This window comes from Danio rerio, chromosome 5 (assembly GCF_052040795.2).
Source record: "Danio rerio strain M-AB ecotype USA chromosome 5, GRCz13ab, whole genome shotgun sequence".
Lineage (NCBI taxonomy): Eukaryota > Metazoa > Chordata > Actinopteri > Cypriniformes > Danionidae > Danio > Danio rerio.
In genome coordinates, this window is record NC_141025.1 from 9,359,639 (window position 1) to 9,372,664 (window position 13,026).

Here is a 13,026-nt window from a genome sequence, read left to right on the forward strand (position 1 = left end):
ATGCATTCTGCCACAAAACCAACATGTTCAGTTGCGTTTATACTGACCTTATTCTGCAATGCAACAGTGCATGATTGTTTTAGAACTCCCGATTCAGTAGCCTACGGGAGAAATGACTAGGAAGAACATAAATGACAGAAAATAGTCTAACTCAAGGGTGCCTGTTACATCCTATGATGTACATCCTTGGGTTTATCCTTTAAGTTTCCTCCTGTTTCTGGATTTAGCCAGGTTGTGGGGTAAGAGCATTGTCATTGATTTTGAGTTTTTATATATATATATATATATATATATATATATATATATATATATATATATATACACACACACACACACACACACACACACACACATATATATATATATATATATATATATATATATATATATATATATATATATATATATATATATATATATATATATATATATATATTTATATATTAGGAAATCTTGAACTTTTTGTCAATTTAGGAAGCTTTTGTTTTGTTGGTTATTTTGGCCTTACCCTCTCATGATTTTGGTTAGGAGAATTTTCATTTAAGTATCTCTTTTTTTTTTTGTTTACCCTTTCTGGAAATGTAAAAATATATTGAACTTTGTTAAACAGTGAATATAAGAAAATATTTTTCTTTTGAAATCTCTTTTCAGAGTTTTTTATTTTGTTATTATTATATCTGAAGTGAAAGTATGCTGGGATAGAGAAAAAGGAGATTCTCCACGCACATTATTAAATATTAATTTATTATTAATTCGATCCAATTAAAATTTGATATATTTTTTTATCCTAATTATTATTTTTTTGTTACTTTTGTCTCCGTACCCCTAGAAAAGGGACTAAAATGTAACAGTGCCCAAACTCAATCCTGGAGGGCCGGTGTCCTGCATATGTTAGTTTCAACCCAAATTAAACACACCTGAACCAGCTAATAAAGCTCTTTCCAGGTATACTAGAAACTTCCAGGCAGCTGTGTTAAAGAAAGTTGGAGCTAAACCATGCAGGACACCGGCCCTTTAGCAACAAGTTTGGGCACCCCTGGTCTAACTACTTGCTCTACAAACAAGTGTTTATGACTTACATAAAATGTAGAATAATACAGTAACAGGATTTCTGCAGGCTTCACTAAGTAAAATTAGGACTTTAAGACCATTACGAATGAAATTTTAGACTTATACCAGGCTAAATGCTAAATGATTTTTTTCTATTATTCCAGTTAGAAAAGATTTTCACTTTCCCTATCAAAAAATTATTGAAATTTTATACATTTAATAATGGAATAATCATAATAATTTTGTTTGAATATTTTTTTTAATAAATTTTTCAAATATATCCATTCACAAACCCTATAACCCTGTTCAAACAAAACAAAGCTGTAAATTACTTCAGTCTACAATAATAATAAAGAAATTAAAGCTGCAAGCAGCGATGATAGGGACCTCGCACCCGGGCTCACCGCCGCTCGGTGGCCTCAGGATGACAGAGAACAGCAAACAACATTAATTTAAGTCGATATATATAAATAACCTGAGAAAATCACAGATTTATGCCAAACTTCCTCCTGTCAGCAGGTGGCGCTATAAATGTGACTCAAGATTGGCATGTAGATGCCATCAGTAGAGGAATCTCATCAACCATGTGAATTTTCAGGCAGATCGGACTTTGTTTGGCGGAGTTATAATAACTTCATGTTTCGTGGCGAATCGTCGAGGCCGCCATGGGCACGCCCTTCGACGAAAACTCAAGATCTTCGCTATTTAACATTGCCAAGGCCTTTAGATGACAAAACCTAATTTTGGTGTAGATCCGATAAAGTCCCTAGGAGGAGTTTGTTAAAATACAACGCCTGGAAATGGCAAAAACGCCACTTTTTCACCGCAGAATGTTGAAAATATCCGACTTCCTGTTGGGTTTGAGATTCTGCTTCAAGAGACTTTTTTGCAGGTTTGGCATGTTTGAGGTGTGTGCCAATTTTCGTATGCATGCGTGATTCATTGCTTGGGGGGCCAGTCCGTCAAAAGTGCATAGGTGGCGCTGTCGAGTCATTTTGCCACGCCCACTTCCGAAACCCATAACAAACATAAATTTTCGCCATTTCTGGGGCGTGTGCAAAGTTTTGTGTGTTTTCGGGCATTTTTGGCCCCTTAAAACCGCGATTCATTCTGGAGAAGACGAATAAGAAGAAACGGAGCAATTCCAATAGGGCCTACGCACCATTTTGGTGCTCGGTCCCTAATTAGGTCAGTATCCTTAGCAGTAAATAAATGGAGACCTTTTAAGCAATTAATACCGCAAGGAATGTACTTAGAAAAATGAAGACCTGTTTAAAAAGATTTAAGACCTACAATGCAACATTTTAGTAGATTAAAGACTTTTTAAGAGCTAAAATTTTGCTTTTGAGATTTAAGACATTAAGACTTTTTAAGACCTTGTGAATACCCCGAATAAGCAAATATCAGTTTGCAAAATCAAGCAGCACAACAAGCTGTTCATAACATCTAAAAATCAATGGAAGTGAATGAGACCATCTGAGACCAATGAAACCAAGTGAATCTCGAGCCAGAAGATTGTCAATACACTATATACATAAAATAATAATACTGAAAACTAATCTTTACTTATACAGTACTGTGCAAAAGTTTTAGGCCAACATTAAATCTGTTGTTTTACTGATATGTGTGTTTTAAATTATATATGTGACCCTTTACCACAACACCAGTCATAAGTATACATTTTTTTCAGCTTTTTTTTTACAATTTTGATTCATACAGAGTGAATAAATGATCTTTCAGTTGATGTATGATTTGTTAGGATAGGAGTTAGGTTAGAGTTTGAATTATTTTGGTTTAGCTGTTTAAAACATGTGATGGACAATGTTGGAGAGAGGCTGTTTGCCCTTGAGCTGCATTTCTACCAGTGTTTTGGCAATATTGTTTGAATTGATGGACAAATTGATTGAATGTTGAAAAGTGCAGATGAGTTTTAATCCATCATGCCATTCCTTCTGGAAAGGACTTGAGTGGTAATAGTGTTAATTTTCATCATAATAATGATCCTCTAATTGCAGTGAAATCCTATTCGAAGAAAGAAAACAGCTGATAAAACACAGATAGTCATGAAATGGCCTCCACAGGGTCCAGAACTGAATATTATAGAGGCTGTAGGAGATCATCTGAACAGAAAAAGAAAGGTATGACAGTCTAAACCTAAAGAAAAACTCTGGAACAGGCTAAAAGAAGCCGGATAGACAGCACATTATTTCAGAACATTTCAGAATAATTAGAACAAAACAGCCAAGGGATGCCACATTAAACAGACTCTTGATTAAAGAGGAAATGGTGTGCTGCTGTTGTTTTTTGTACATTTTTCCTATTTCTGTTTGTTTTTAATAAAGAGACTGATTGATTAAATATTGTGCAAAAGTCTTAGGTCAACAAGGCTGGTACAGTGCTAAGGATATTTGCACATTGCTGTATATAATTTATATATTTAAAAAACCTTTTTGGAATAAAAATAAATCAATGTATATTTAAAGAGACAGTTCACCCAAAACTGAACGTTCTGTCATCATTTACTCACCCTCAAGTGCTTCCACAGTAATTCTGTTGACCACTAAAGAAGATATTTCGAAGAATGTTAGAAACCTGTAAGCATTGACTTCCATAGTAGGAGAAACAAACCCAATGGAATTCAATGGTTACAGGTTTTGAACACTTGTCAAAAAAAGTTATTTTGTGTTCAACAGAAAAAAGAAACTCAAATAGGTTTGACAAGTACACGATGAGTAAATGATGATAAATTTAGAACCCTTTCCAGAATAAAAACCATATCCATGCATATTTAAAGGGACAGTTCACCCAAAACTGAACACTGTCATCATTTACTCTCCCTCAAGTGCTTCCACAGTAATTCTGCTGACCACTAAAGAAGATATTTTATAGAATGTTAGAAACCTGTAAGCACTGACATCCATAGTAGGAGAAACAAATACAATGGAAGTCAATGGTTACAGGTTTCCAACATTTTTTTAAATAACTTATTTTGTGTTCAACAGAAAAAAAGAAACTCAAACAGGTTTTTGACAAGTGAAGTGTGAGTAAATGATGATAAAATTAAAACTCTTTTTGCAACAAAAAAAAAAGATCCATCTATACTTAAAGGGACAGGTCACCCAAAATTTAAAATTCTGTGATCATTTAATCACCCTCAGGTGGTTCTACAGTGGTTCTGTTGACCATTAAAAAAGAACATTTGAAGAATGTTAGAAACCTGTAACCATTGACATCCATAGTAGGAGAAAGAAATAAGTCAATAGTTACAGGTGTCCAACACTTCTCAAAACTACATATTTTGTGTTCAACAGAAAAAAGGAAACTTAAACAGGTTTTTAACATAGGAGAGTAAATAAAGAATAAGTTAAAAACCTTTTTGGAATAAAAATGATCCATCTATATTTAAAGAGACAGTTCACCCAAAACTGAAAATTCTGTCATCATTTACTCACTCTCAAGCGGTTCCACAGTGATTCTGTTGACCATTAAGGAAGGTATTTTGAAGAATGTTAGAAACCTGTAAGCATTGACATCCACATTAGAAGAAACAAATATAATGGAAGTTTACGGTTACAGGTTTCCAAAAATTTTTGAAAGAGTGAAAAAAAAAAAAAGTTTTTGACAAGTGAAAGGAGAGTAAATGATGATTAAATTAAAAACCTTTTTGAAACTAAAAAGATTAATCTAACGGTTTACTCAAAATTGAAAATTCTGCGATCATTTAATCATCCTCAGGTGGCTCTACAGTGGTTCTGTTTATTATTAAAGAAGATATTTTGAAGAATGTTAGAAACCTGTAACCATTGACATCAATAGCAGGAGAAACAAATACAATGGAAGTGTGTACAATTTTCCAACACTTTCCACAAGTACATCTTTTGTGTTCAACAGAAGAAAGAAACTCAAACAGGTTTTAGACAAATGAAAGATGAGTAAACGATAATTAAATTAAAAACCTTTTTTGAAAAAACAGACCCATGTATATTTAAAGGGACAGTTCACTCAAAATATAAAATTCTGAGATCATTAAATCACCCTCCATAGGTTCTACAGTGGTTTTGTTGACCGTTAAAAAAGATATTTTGAAGAATGTTAGAAATCTGTAAGCATTGACATCCATAATAGAAGAAACAAATACACTGGAAGTCAATGGTTACAGGTTTCCAACACTTTTCAAAAGAACTTCTTTTGTGTTCAACAGAAACAAGAAACTCAAATAGGTTTTTGGAAAGTAAAAGATGAGTAAATGATGACAAAATTAAAAACCTTTTTTGAAACCAAAGATATACATCTATATTTAAAGTAATGATTTACGCAAAATTAAAAATTCAGCGACCATTTAATCATCCTCAGGTGGTTCTACAATGGTTATGTTGATCATTAAACAAAATATTTTGAAGAATGTTAGAAACCTGTAACCATCCGATTGTTAAGTGTGACGTCATGCGAAGCGGCTTCCGGGTCCAAGCGCTCTATTCATCTGAATGGGGAGACTCATGAAATGGTAATAATAAACGTTTACAAAGCGATTTAAGGCTTTTGAAAATCTCGATCGCAGTATATATGTCCATGCCTAATATCCGGTGGCCAGAAAGTGATTCATTTTTTATAAATTGTTAAAATTTTGGTATTTGTTATGCAGCAAGCTCAGAGATTGTTGTGTACATTATGATTTTATATAAAATTACCTTTAATGTGTGATAGGAATAAAACGTGATCATAAACGAATGATTTCTCCACTCAAATGAATGGAGGCTTGGACCCGGAAACAGTATACATGCGTCACAAACACGTCACCACTTAACAAGCGGATTGACATCCAAAGCAGGAGAAACAAATACAATGGAAGTTCTTTCCAAAATTACGTCTTTTGTGTTCAACAGAAAAAGAAACTTATATAGGTTTTTGACAAATGAAAGATAAGTAAATCATGATTAAATTAAAAAACCTTTTTGGTTTAAATATTTTCCAAATGATGTTTAAAAAAGCAAGGACATTTTCACAGTATGTCTGATACTATTTTTTCTTTTGGAGAAAGTTTTAATTGTTTTTTTTTTCAGCTAGAATAAAAGCAGTTTTTAATTTTTTAAACCATTTTAAGGTCAACATTATTAGCCCCTTATATCTTTTTTTCAATAGTCTACAGAACAAACCACTGTTACACAAAGACTTGCCTAATTACCCTAACCTGCCTAGTCAACCTAATTAACCTAGTTCAGCCTTTAAATGTCACTTTAAGCTGTATAGAAGTGTCTTGAAAAAATATATAGTACAATATTATGTACTGTCATCAAGGCAAAGATAAAATAAATCAATTATTAGAAATGAGTTATTAAAACTATTATAATCTTCTTATCCAATAAACAGAAATTGGGGAAAAAATAAACAGGGGTCTGTTTATATTTCACCCAAAATATAAAATTCAGAGATCATTAAATCACCCTCAAGAGGTTCTACAGTAATTCTGTTGACCACTAAAAGGGATATTTTGAAAAATGTTAGAAACCTGTAACCATTGACATCCATAATAGAAGAAACAAATACAATGGAAGTCAATGGTTACAGGTTTCCAACACTTTTCAAAAGCACTCCTTTTGTGTTCAATAGAAAAAGGTAGCTCTATATAGGTGTGCGCCAATTGAAAGATGAGTAAAAGATGATAAAAGTTTCAGTTTTGGGTGAACTGTCCCTTTAAGTTCTTCTTTTTTAAACACTAGCAATGCACTATACGCTATTTTTGACCGTCAACCATTCACAGAATCCTCCTGCTAACACTTATATTAAGTTTACAAAGTTCAACACAGCTCACATTTTCCCAGGCAAGTATAAAAATGCTTTTTACGCTCATATTTTAATAAGTGCAGCATATGCAAATAGTATTATGCACACAATGAACAAAAACATATAGCTGTGAACAGCTGTGCTAAGTTCACACCTAGCGTCCCGCCTTCACACTTTATACTCACAAGCCTACAGAAACACTGCAAATTCTTATACTGCATCTTAAAATGCAACAATAATATCAACATTTTAAAACCCTTATCAGTCACATAACTGGCTCTCAATCCAACAACCAAAATACACAAGAATAAATCACATTTTCTAATAAGTTGCCTGCTCTAATTTGCCTCATTAACACAAGTACAATCATGAGAATAAAATAATGAAGCATTAACAAACGATATGAAAAATCTAAACAGAGCACGGCCATTTAAATACATTTAAAAGCTAGAGTTTCCTGCAAACTCACCTAGCCCGTATGCAAGAGTGTGCAGATGTACAGTAGCTCTGAAACTAGTGAGAATCACAAATAAAGCCAAAGGAAATGAACGCTTCTATTATTTTAATAAGGAAGAGGCGTATAACCAGGGTTTCACTCTTGAGCGCCACAGAGCTGATCTGAGGTCAGCTTTAATACTGGCACAAAATGACACCCTTATTCTTAGTATGGCCATTTAAGTGAGCTGCAACACAGACTCTGCTCAAATGCAAATGACGCTGTTGGTTCTTGTAAGCATTAAGCAATCAAAAGACTAGACTGTAAATGTACACACAAAAAGTGGCACATCCAAAATACTTCATTCCCTTCTCAACAATCTTTATTGGCTATTACAGCAATCAAAAGCTTCCTATAATTGCTGATCAGCTTTTTGCATGTCTCCACTATGTATATATATAGTACTGTGCAAAAGCCAACACCAGCTTTGGGAGCCTAAAGACCGGATCAGATCACAAGAATTTGTCACAATTTCAGCACGATTATTTTGACGTAGGGTGTCGTAAACACCTAATGGGCGTCGTGACACAAGATTCAATGGTTTCCTCTCGTGTAATGGCATAGTTCATGACAACCAATACAATGCCTGCCATGCTTCACGGCACCGTGGCAGAAAGTCTAGCATGTTTAATTTTTTCTCGTTCTTCACGACGAGTTCTGTCACATGGGTGACACTGTGCAATAAAAGCAGATCATTTTCTGGGTTTATCCACGAGTGCTGCTGTTAATGAGCTGGTCAGGTAATCAGAAAATAGGCTGCATATTTACTTTTGGGTGGGTCATGGGTGGATAAGATTAAACGTTGGTTATGTAAACTTTAACTACCTTTTCTAAAATATTAAGGTGTTTTAAGCAATTTTATCTGACAGAATGGCACAAGGATGCAGACATCTTCATCCTCACAACGAGTTTCTGAGTTCTCTCAAACTTAAACAGAGTTTGTTCTTCCCAGGTAATCTGAGAACATGTTCAGTGCTGCGAATACATTGCAAAAGCATTTCCTGCTTATTCAAATTTGTCATTAATGGTGAAAATAGTTTCTCTAAAACTGTGAATATTTCACTTTCATTTTATTAAGGCTAGATTATTATTTTATTTAACAAACCAACACTATTTCATGGCATTTCGTGTTTTGGTGCATATAGTGGACTTGTTTTGAAGTTCTTCACCTCAAATGTTATTCGTTATTCTTGTTTATAGACCAACCAAAGATACATTACATTAAAATTTAGTTAAAATTATACTAAATCAAAAAATAAATAAATAAAAATCCAAGAAAAATATCCAAATAATTTTTTTACTTGTGCCCCTCCACTACTTAACTGTGCGGTGATGGTTTGTTTGGCTTAGAGGAAAATATTGATTTAAATAAGGAATTAATTTAAGCTTCACTGTAATTGTATCACAAATCTCAGTTATATATTTGCTAATTTTTTAAAATGTCATTATTTTAAAGACTATGGTCCCTGTCCAGCGCAATAAGGTGCAAGACTTGTAGGCTGCTTGCCCCAGCGTGTTGCTATTTTCAGACCAGCCCAACAGTAATTTTTCCGTTTCCTGCCACGTTTAAATAGTAAATCCATTTGCACCACTTTGTGGACTCATGGGTGTTTCGGTCTAAAAAAGAGGTGTGTTAAGGCGCATTGTTGGCGTGTTGCTATTTTGAGGAACTTAAATAGACTGTGCAATAGACCAGCTGAAAGCAGGTCTAGAGTTCAGCACAGAGCATGTTAGTTGTGCGCCTCCCTTACACATTACTTAATAAACACAGGATGTACAGCAATACGCAAATACCTTTACAAATGAAAACAAATAAAAAATTTAAAATGTTACAAAAATTATTATTCTCTACATAACTATAAAAACCACTGCCTCCATGCCTTCTTCATCTGAGGGGGCTTTTTTCAGTTTATTCACAACAACTTGCTTTTGTATAATGTTGTTATTATTATTAGCAGTATTATTTGTTATATGCATACCTATATTTGTTTTATTAAAAACAAGCTTAGGCTGGTTCATTTCACTGTGGCGACCCCAAAATAATAAAGGGACTAAGCCGAAAACAAAATAAAATGAAAAACAAGCTTAGATTTGTCCACCTGTTGGGTTTTAGACCATATGGTGCACAGCATGTGTATTTGGATATAACCTGACTGCACTTCGTTATTATTGGTCATTTATTCATTTGCTGAAAATAAGAACTGAATTTAGAAATAGTTTTGAAACAAATCTTTGCACTTAAATAAAATTAAATATGTAGGCTAATGGATGTCTTCAGTGAAGTGAGTTTCCACCATTTCCTTACTCCACGAAAGAGAAAAAGAGAACGCGAAAGTAAAGGCCGATTGGAGGAGGCTCATTCCTTTTCCTTAGGGCTGATTTTTACTTCTGGGTCAAACGCACGCGTATGCTACGACGCTGACGCATAGCCCTTCGCCGTGGCCATCGGCGTTACTGATGTGCACCTCTAAAAAAATGTAACTACACGTCGCAACAACTCGTAGTGCAAGCTCTGTGATTGGTCGGCTTGGTAGTGCTGACGACTCTGGGCAGGACCAAGATCCACGCGAATGGCGCGAGCGATTGTTTACAAGTGTGGAGTCCCGTGAAGGAGCTCCAGATGGAAAGTTTTGTTTTGTGTTTACCTCATAGTTAAAGTTGTTGCACATCCGCCGGTTTCTGCCTCAAAATGAGCGAGTTTGAGCCACTTGTACATCCCGGAAGCGTTCAGAAAAAGCAAAAAAGCAGCGAAGAAACGACACAGAGGAAAATTTACACTTCACTGCCGACTAGCGTTTCGGAAGTGTTAATGCAGACCAACAGAGACAGCGCGCAGAAGTATAAAGGCACAGTCACGCACGTTGCATGCGCTGTGGGTTATGCCGGTCACTTGACGCAGAAGTATAAATCAGGCTTTACGCTGTAGATGCTCTGTTTAACTGTTTTCTCGCTATTGAAACATTCAGTTTGTACACTTACAAAGTCCCTCATGTAAATAGTAAATGCACCATGGCACGATGCAACTGACTTAATGCTTTTGCGCCACGCGCTTTAAACTCTGCACCTATATCATTAAAATAGAGCCCTATATCTTAAACATCTGATTTTTCCTTGCTGTTGCTTATGTGTTTTCATTTATCCGTTTCACTCGAGAATAAAAAAATCTATTAATTAAATAAAAAAAATATTAATAATAAAATAAATAAAAATAAATAAATAAATAAAATCGCATAATCCGACATAGTGGACTTTTGTAACCAACAAAAAAAATCGTGTGATCTGACCGGGGCTTGAGACTTTTGCACAAATCTAAAAGGTATAGGGCAAGTGCTGGGTCATTACTTCTGGGTGAGTTGAAACATGTACACAACATTTAGAACAACATTACTTTTGGAATCAAAAGACTAGCATCAAAAGTCTGTGTTAAACATGACCCCTTTAGCACTAAGCAACATCTCAAACTTTATTGTCAAGTCTTTTCTGTAATGATGTGCTATCTAATATCACGCATCTTTCAGCATTTCTAAAAGTTCTTCCTTAGATTTAGCATGTAGATTAAGGTGAATCTCATCAAACCTGCCAATATTCCCTATACTGTATATAATATTTAGGTCTGGACTCTGTGGAGGCCATTTCATGACTGTCTTTGTTTCATCAGCTGTTCTCCCCAAATATGATTTCATTACATTAGCAGTGGGTTTGGGATATTTATCATGCTGAAAAATAAACCCAGGGTTCAACAATAAGGGCTGCCCAATGGTCCGGGGCCAGTGTGAGAGATGCCCGGGACAGTAGACCGAATCGTTACTGGCCCAATCGGGTCATTAAATTTCAATTTGCTTGCTACTATTTGTCAATTGCGTGCAAATACAGTCTTAGAATTGAGAAGCTATTTGTTCTTTTAAGTCTTTGAATGCTACCTTCTCTGTGATGTCGTAAACACCATATTGCTTTTCGTTTTCTTATATCTGATTGGATGTTGCGAGCACGTTATTTTTTTTCCATTACCTGGTAAAAACCAGTACAGCAAAGAGACGGCAACCTGACGTCACATCAAAATTAGAGGCTAACAGAAAACGTCTGTTGACATGGATACAAGATGATGTGGGTTACAAAAATGAAGTAATGTTTTGCTTGGTTTGCCGACACTTTTAAGTCAGTCACTTTTTGTTTTGCAATAAAATACATGCACATTATCCATACTGCTACATTTTACTGCTAAATATTTTTTGGCAGGGCAAGTAAAAGTCTGAACCACTGGTCCAGTAGGGCCAGTGGAAATAATCCTTAACGTTGAACCCTGAAACCTATTACAAATTGGCTGCTTTCTAGTAGGAATTCCATGAATTAAAACCCGTCTGTACTTTTCAGCATTCACAATCCCATCCATTCAGACAATATTGACAACAGCTCTGGCAGAAATGCAGATCAAACCAAACTCTAAATAACTCAGACAGAAGCTCTCAATATATACAAAATCGAAGTTGAAGGCAAAATTGTTTAACAAATATCGCTAATAATATAAAAGAAAATTACTCACCATAATGTTGACTCTATGGTAGTTTAGCTTGTCTGTGCAGTCTTTTCTAGGAGTGTGGTTGAAAATGCAGGATTACTGATGACTAATCAAATTTTGCTACAACTCTTTTCTTCCTCCTAAACGGCTTGAACATTTGAAAACACATCCCCTAACATTAGAGAAACTTATTTATAAGCAAGAGAGAAATTCAATAAGGTAATGAGATTTCGACTGATATAGGCACAATGTATTTCTAAACAATACAATGAAATGCCATTAAATTGATAGGAAAAAAGAATACATAATGGGTTTGCATGGCAGACAGTTGTATTGGACGATGAAATGAGGAAAATTAAAGAGATTGTTCACCCAAAATGAGCATTTACTCAATATTTTATAAATTGCCAAGTGATTATTAACCTTTCTTTCTTCTGTTGTACACAAAAAAAGTATTTAAAAAAAAAGCTGAAAACCTGTAACCATTCACTTCCATCGTCGGAAAAAAATATATATATAAGTCAAAAGTTACAGGATTCCAACATTCTTCAAAATATCCTCTTGTGTGTTAAACAGAAAAATGTCAGAGAGGTTTCTGACAAGTGAAAAGTGAGTAAATGACAGAATTGTCATGTTTTGGGTGAACTGTCCATTTAAGACAAAAAGGGTTGTCGTCGATCCCAGTTGTAAGAGCAACAAATAATAACTTGTAATAATAACTAGTTGATCATTTGAAAAAGTGTCAGAAGGGGGATTTTTCAGATTAATCATCTGTTGAGCTGCATCCCAATCATCACAACTACTGCAGAAGACCTATTGGAACCCGCATGGACCCAAGGTTCTCACAGAGATCAGTAAAGTTTGGTGAAGGAAAAATCATGGTTTGGGTTTTACATTCAGTATGATGGAGTGCGAGAGATCTGCAGAGTGGATGGCAACATCAACAGCCTGAGGTATCAAGACATTTGTGCTGCCCATTACATTACAAACCACAGAAGAGGGCAAATTCTTCAGCAGGATAGCGCTCCTTCTCATACTTCAGCCTCCACATCAAAGCTCCTGAAAGCAAAAAAGGTCAAGGTGCTCCAGGATTGGCCAGCCCAGTCACCAGATATGAACATTATTGAGCATGCCTGGGGTAAGATGGAGGAGGTGTTGAAGATGAATCCAAAGAATCTTGATG

The 13,026-nt window shown here is 35.0% G+C and overlaps 1 protein-coding gene across 1 annotated transcript in view; it reads right to left on the reverse strand.

The window, feature by feature from the left end:
- The window catches only part of fyb1a (FYN binding protein 1 a), a 36,657-nt gene extending 29,283 nt beyond the window's left edge, over nucleotides 1–7,374 (reverse strand). The window contains exon 1 of the mRNA XM_087253205.1: nucleotides 7,301–7,374. The gene's annotated coding sequence lies outside the window, so the exon portion shown is untranslated. The remainder of the gene's footprint in view (nucleotides 1–7,300) is intronic.
- Nucleotides 7,375–13,026: the final 5,652 nt, after the last annotated feature.